Source organism: Atta colombica, unplaced genomic scaffold (genome assembly GCF_001594045.1).
Source record: "Atta colombica isolate Treedump-2 unplaced genomic scaffold, Acol1.0 scaffold300, whole genome shotgun sequence".
NCBI lineage: Eukaryota > Metazoa > Arthropoda > Insecta > Hymenoptera > Formicidae > Atta > Atta colombica.
Window position 1 is genome coordinate 259645 of NW_017259405.1, and position 7407 is coordinate 267051.

Below are 7407 nucleotides of genomic sequence, written 5' to 3' on the forward strand. Positions count from 1 at the left end.
TCTTTTGGATTATATTTATTATTTAATTTGATGAGATTTAATTTGGCGCAGTTGTTGATATCAAATCTTTTATATAAATAATATATATTTTGTGGTTTTATGGAGTTTAATATATCAGTTTTTAATATAAAGGGAATTCTAAGCTGTCTGTATTACCGACTAAATCACATAATTTTTGCATAATACTTTTGTATAAATACTTTTTTTCTCTTTCACAGATTCAAAAATCCTTTTCCAGAATTAAAGTATACGCATTAATATGTGTATGTGAGGTGGAGTTTATGCTGAGAACGATCAAAAATTTCGAAATTGATATACTTTTTACCATTTCTTATATATTCGTATATACTGAGATCACTTTTTTTCTTTACATTACATATACTGACAAATCTCAACGAGTTCATTTTCTAAAAAAAAATAATTTTTCTAAGTTTATATATATTTTATATATATTTTTAACTTCATATTATAAAAATATATAAATGTGAAATGTAATTATATCAAAATACATATTTTGATATAATTAATTATCACATTTCACATGTTGTGTGCGCGCGCGCGCGTGTGTGTGTGTGTGTGTGTGTGAACGTTAAAATATATTAAAATATCTATTAAAATAATAAATAAAAAACCACACGTCGGATTTTTTTTGCACAACAGATAAAATAAAAATCATCAAATTAGCCAATTTTTCTTTTGGTCTTTCTAATTATTTACATTTGAAAAGATGTTTTCTCTCATCATATATAATTCATCAACATTCATATATATTCAACAATGGATATTTTTAAAAAAATGTAGATTTTGGCTCCCAAGAAATAGACCTGAATAGACCTTGAAAAATTGTTTGAGTCCTTAGAAAACAGCAAATAACATCGTTTGTCCGGAAGTGATTGGAACATTGCTAAAATGGCTTAAATATAATAAAAAATAGTAAAAAATGACAGCCAAAAACTTGCTATTATTGATAGCTTTCCATCACTCCTTCTATATTTGCGACTTCATATGATATACAAAATAAAATAATTGATTCAACAATGGATGCTTCACTAATAATAGTTCCATTGTTTACATGCTTATTACATGCTCTTTTCTTTTTGCTGCAGTAATTAAAATATTCTATCGCAATGTTTTTGTTGTTGAATTGCGTATCACTAAATCTGTTATATGTATATTGAAATCGTGCATATCAATATATACAGGGTATTTGGAAAATAATGATAAATCTTTCACATAAGGGCAGAATGGACTAAACTGAGAAGAAAAATCCACTATCATTTTGCAATTTTTGCAATAATTAACAAAATATTGCTACAAATTGCCGAAATTTGATCTTCAATAATTTTTTACTTAAACACTATCAACTTTACAGAAAAACTGCAAAAAATGAAAATTGTTTATTTTTTTCTCTTTATAAAACTCTACGAATGTTTTCAGAATTTTTTGTCAACTTTTTAGTACTGCATTTTCTTATTTTTAATAACATGAAAAAATACGGTATTAAAAAATTCTGAAAAAATTCTAAAAAAATTCTTAGAGTTCTATAAGAAGAAAATAAACAATTTTTGTTTCTTGCAGTTTTTCTATGAAGTTGACAGTATTTGAATAAAAAGTTATTGAAGATCAATTTTCGATAATTTTTAGCAATTAATATCTTGTTAACTATTGCGAAAATTGCAAAATGGTAGAAGACTTTTCTTCTTAGTTTAATCCATTCTGCTCCTATGCGAAAGATTTATCGTTATTTTTCAAACACCCTATATTTACGGGCGCGGCTAATCTGAATAATATGTGCCACGGTGGTTTTTAGAGAAAAACTAATGTTTCAGTTTTATATAAATAAAATTGTGTTATTATTATGGCAGCTGATCTAAGTGATGCATGGCATGGCAGTTTCTAGAGGAAAATTAATGTTTCAATTTTCTAGTGTAGTTTTAACAAAATAGTTAATGCGATCAATTGATACACTGCGCTCCATCATGCTAAAAGTCAAACGCCCGACGGAAGGTTAAGTACACATACATGCACGCATGCATAGCAAAGAAAGAGCTAAATATTACAGGAGTGACGAACTGTGGAGTCCTGATCTCTATCAAGAAATGCTAGACGAATTTCCTCCACAGGTGTATCCTGGAGGGAATGATTCACTTGCACACTGCAGCAATTGCCCACTGCGATGTCTGCGTAGGGAATTTTTTTATTTTTCTTCTAGCGCTGATTGGCTTGTGCGCATTTGGCTCATGTGCAATTGATATACACCCCATCATGGATAGTGCATAGTAAAGTAGTCCGCAATCTTTATATGAAGAATACTTATACCTAACTGGTTAAAATCATCATTTTTCACTTATTAATCCTTAATTCGGGCGCGTCTCTCGGCCAAACATTAGTGGGCGCTCGCGGCACTGAGTGCCGCATCATAAATTTATTATTTAGGAGTTATAATAATTGAATAAATAAATGGATAATCGTCATAAAAACAAGTAGAATATATTTATAATAAAATATAATATTAAAATTTTGTGTCTATTTTCTTATAAAATTAAAAATTTGGTTAGATATAACTAGAGAATTAAAAATAAGATAAAAATTAAGAGATTTGTTAAAAAATAAAGACATATTAATTTATAATCAAATATAAGAAAATAATAACAGTGCTTTTATGGAATAATGATATAAAATAACTTTTTAAAACATAAAAGTAGTAATTATAGTTTATTTACGCTATAACTTTAACTTAACTCTAACTTAAATAAATATTAAATATTAAAGTAAGAGGATCCTAAAGCCAAGTTCGAACTCCGAAGTCACCAGAGGTTGTTGTTTTTCTAGCGCATCGGTATGTTTTTATATACTACCACACCAATACTCACACAACTTATGATACACGCAATCGCGCGTTCATGTCAATTTTCGTATAACAAATTCGTTGTGATAAAGCGTTTAAGTCTAATTCTAAGAACTCGACGTTATTTGTGCAAACTATGTGTTTGTGGATTACTATTTCGTAAGTACAGGTTGTAAAATTTTCGTATCAAACAAATGTTGTCACGACTTGACAGCTTGAGACGCCATGTTACATTAAGAAATGGTAGAAAATATATCAATTTTGAAATTTTTGGTCGTTCTCGGCATAAACTCTATTTCACAAACACATACACTTTAATCTTGGAAAAGAATTTTCGAATCTGTGAAAAAAAAATATATATTTGTTACACAAAAATTATATGATTAATTTAGTCGGTACAATACAGACGGCTTTAGGATGGACGAGTAAAAATAAATTAAAATGTGGGGAACGGTTCAACATCTTTTATAGTTTCAACATTATTACAATTATTTATATAAGCAAGATTTTACTTACGTTTTGAAGTGCGCATGGCACTCCGTGCCGCAAAACGTATCATACTGATTTAAAGTGGATAAAAGGCTAACCAACTTAACAGGAATATGACAATTGTGTAATCTTATGGTTGAGACGAATTAAATGAGGAATATCAAAAGTCAGTAATAAAAAAAAGACCCACATTATCAATGATTTTTCAGAAACAAATTTTGCGGCAATCAGTGCCGCGGCGCATCTGATTAAGAGTTGCTGTATATATAAATAATGTCATTTTTTACTATATTTAAGTCATTCTAGCAGTTTCCACTTCCTGGACATAATTGTTATTTCCTGTTTTTTGAGGATTCAAACAATGATTTTTCAAAATCTATTCAGGTGTATCTTGGGGGCTCATCATATATTTTTACATAAGAAAAAGTTTCATTGGCTAATGAAAAGATCCTTTTATAACAAAATAAATAAATTAAAATCGATAGAATTTTATCTTAGAATTGGTGAAGAGAATTATCTCAAATTTATTAAATTTGATATTAAATTTGATATTAAGTTCTCGGAAAGATTATTAATGTAAGTATAGATCCTAGGAAATTTATTAATAAATCCATTAATCCTTTGGAAGTTACCAATTATTAAATCAATTATAAATTAAATACTGTCACCTCATCAGAAGTCTTATCACTTTTACAATTGGGGGTAATTTTAGTCTTTCTTAATTACGAAATAAGAGGGGAAGAAACTCTTAATATACCATACGAGCAGAAAAAATGGAACTGGTTTGGGTACCCAATCCGCTGAGAATCCGCTGAAAAAAATAACTTACTAAGTTAGATGCCATTTGTAAAAAAGCTGTACCAATTATACAGGCTGCACATATTTGTTTCTCCGATTTGCACTTCTAATTATGAGAAAATCTTTTTTATTCGGATATTTTAAATTATACATCTTTTCATTTAATAAAATACAATAGCATTACATAAATTGATATAATAGTGAATTAGATGACTTTACCGTATCTTCACAATTATAAAAAATACTGCTGTACACTTACTGTGCAAGATTTAAAAAGATTACTTTTCTTTTCTGAAGTATCTTTTTTCCTCCTTTATATTCACGAGACTTTACAATTTAAAAGAAGTTGTAACGCATAAGGATAATAAAACAATCAATCTGGGAGACACCAAGAAGGATCGATTATTCCATTTACCTTTTGGTAAATTTTATCTGTTGGGTAAGTAGCAAGATTACCCAATTACATGCGCGGATTACCAGATTTACCTCACAGGTAAAATTTATCAAAAGGTGGAACTGATTCTAAAGTCAGTAAATAAAGTGAGATAAGGTTGATATTGCAAATGGCATCGAAATTAGTAAGTTATAGGGAGCATTTATATTGGCCGCAATATTAACCGTATGCCGTACGCCGTAATCTAAAATTGACTAATCACAGTCGAGTATTTCCCTCTCATTCCATTGTAAAAAGGTGCGAATAGGTGATTAGTCAATTTTTACAGACTACTGTATATGGCATACGGTTACAGTCAATATAAACGCTACCATACTTTTCAGCGCATTCCTCCCAATTCGGCGCCCAAATCAGTCTCATTTTTCTTCAGGAGTTGAATCTTTTCTCCTCTTACTTCGTGTTCTTAACAAAAAAAAAAGTCATTCATGAAATAATTAAAGAATGCATAAACAATTTATCTATATTTTTACCAAAAATTAGGAACATGATTCCTCAATTTCGTTTATTTTATTATTAATTATTTTGTATTAATTCGGAATATTTACCCATATAATAAACTTTACAGAATTTTGTTTACAAAATATTCTTGCAAAGTAACGGATTAAACATTTTGTCGCACCTACAACTAGCCGCTCCCAGATGCTTCATTAATTTATAAATTTGATAAAAGAAGAAATGAATAAAAAAAATGATTTTTATCCCTGTATTAGGTAAAAATATCCAACAATCTTTAATAAATAATATAAATATAATACAATTTTAATTGTATATTTAAAATCGTTTCTGATAAAATATGCTTGGTGTAACTCGTGCAAAAACATTAGATTAATAAATTAAAAATTTATTTCAACTGTGTGAAAATTTTCTGTCTTGAAAAATTTGCTGTCCCCTTAAATTTATCGCCTTAGATAAATGCCTTGTTTATCTATGCGTTAATCTGTCACTGTTGCAAACACATGAATATTCGTTAAAATATCATCTGTATTAGTAAATGTATTAATGTGCATATATATGTATACTCTGTGGTCATATGCGCATTACTTTTATGTATTAAATTTTTGCTTTACTAATTGTAAGTGCGCGCGCATGAGTCTACAATATTTATATTAAAAACAACGGATATCAAAAAAATTATTTACCTAAAATGCAAAATAAAATATATGTATTATTAGTATAAATGTATATTACTAGTATGTATAAAAAACAAAGTCATACCATATGTTAACTCTATAATAAACTTTATGATACTTTTTTTTTTTAATCACAATTTGAATTTAATTCCTCAGTGATTTTTCTGAATTAGATTATACATTAATATGACACAAGTGGAAATTCACGTTCTTCGATATGACAAATTTTCTAATTTTACACGTACTTATCTCAAATGTTTAATAACCAATTTAATATAACGGAACAACATTTTTTTGCCTAACTTATACATTCGTATATATGCATATGCTGAGAGTGCTGAGACCCAAAATGTACTTGTTTAACTCCTCCGCGATCCATGATCAAATTTATTATAATACGGATTGCATATTGTTTAGATTTAGTCGCGGAGAAAAAGAAGCTCGTTATTACTCACTGTATTGCTCCATTTTTCAAAACTTGAAAAAGGTAATTGGGTAGAATGCGAACGTCACTGCAAAGCCCAATAAAAATATACTTATTCGATGCGGTTTTATTCGAAACGAAAGAGTCTGGCAGTATAACATCGATCTTTCTCGTGAAGCAAGTTATTAAGTGTTAAAGTTGATGAATATTCAGGTTAGGAAATCTGTCATATCAATGACAGAAGATAACACAAATTCTTTGTTTTATAAACAAATTCTCTATTTTAAAAACAAATTCTCTGTTTTAAAAACATAAATCCTCTGTTTTAAAAATACAAATTTTCTGCTTTAAAAACACATTATTTTTTATATAATTTTTGTTTTTATAGTAAAGAATTTATTTTTAAAGCAGAAAATTTGTGTTTTTGAAGAGAGTAGACACACCTAATCAAAATAAATTCTCTTCTGTAAAAACAAAAACTATACAGGAAATAATGTTTCTAAAACAAAAAATTTGTTAAGTAGAAAATGTATCTGAAATAGAGAATATTTATTCTCAATTAATGTTCTCATGTCTCTTTATATCAGTCTATGCCATCAATATGACAGATTTCCTAACCTATAGTCAATTTTAACAATTAATATCTTGATCCATGGGGCAGAGTAATTTTTTTTTGTCAAATTCGTTCATTTCATACAAAAATGTGTTAAATGAGCCTATAATTTCATTGAAATCGATGAAGCCTATTCTAAATAATTACCAAAATTTTATATTTTATATTTTATGAGAGCACGTATACATTAATACGTTATAAGTATTTAGTATTTTGTTTCAATATTAATAACAAAAGATTGAAAGTATTTCAAATACCAAGATTGACAATCAATTTTATTATTTGAAGTACAAAACATAAAAAATTTTCAATTTTTCGATTTTAAATATAAAATAATACTTTCATATACTCCACTGAAATACAAAAAAACAAAATATATTTATATTTCAAAAATTGTTTTAAATAAAATGTCAAATGCATGCCCAGCCAGCTGAATCAGGTCTGGAAATCAATCCGAAAGAGAGAAAAGGTAGACAAGAGGAGACAAAAGGAAATTAATGTGGAGCAAAAGACAAGAAAAGAGAGAAAAGAAGAAAGACAAGAAGAGGAAAAGAAAGAGAGAAGAGGATGAGAGAAAGGGAAGAATGGGAGAGGGAGAATTGGAGGGGAAGTGTGTATGTGTGTGTGTGTGTTGGGGGGGGGGGGGGGGGG

The 7407-nt window shown here is 28.4% G+C and overlaps 1 protein-coding gene across 2 annotated transcripts in view; it reads right to left on the reverse strand.

Annotated features, from left to right (window-relative positions):
* The window catches only part of LOC108690264, a 47369-nt gene that overhangs the window by 39633 nt on the left and 329 nt on the right, over positions 1-7407 (reverse strand). The window lies entirely within an intron of this gene.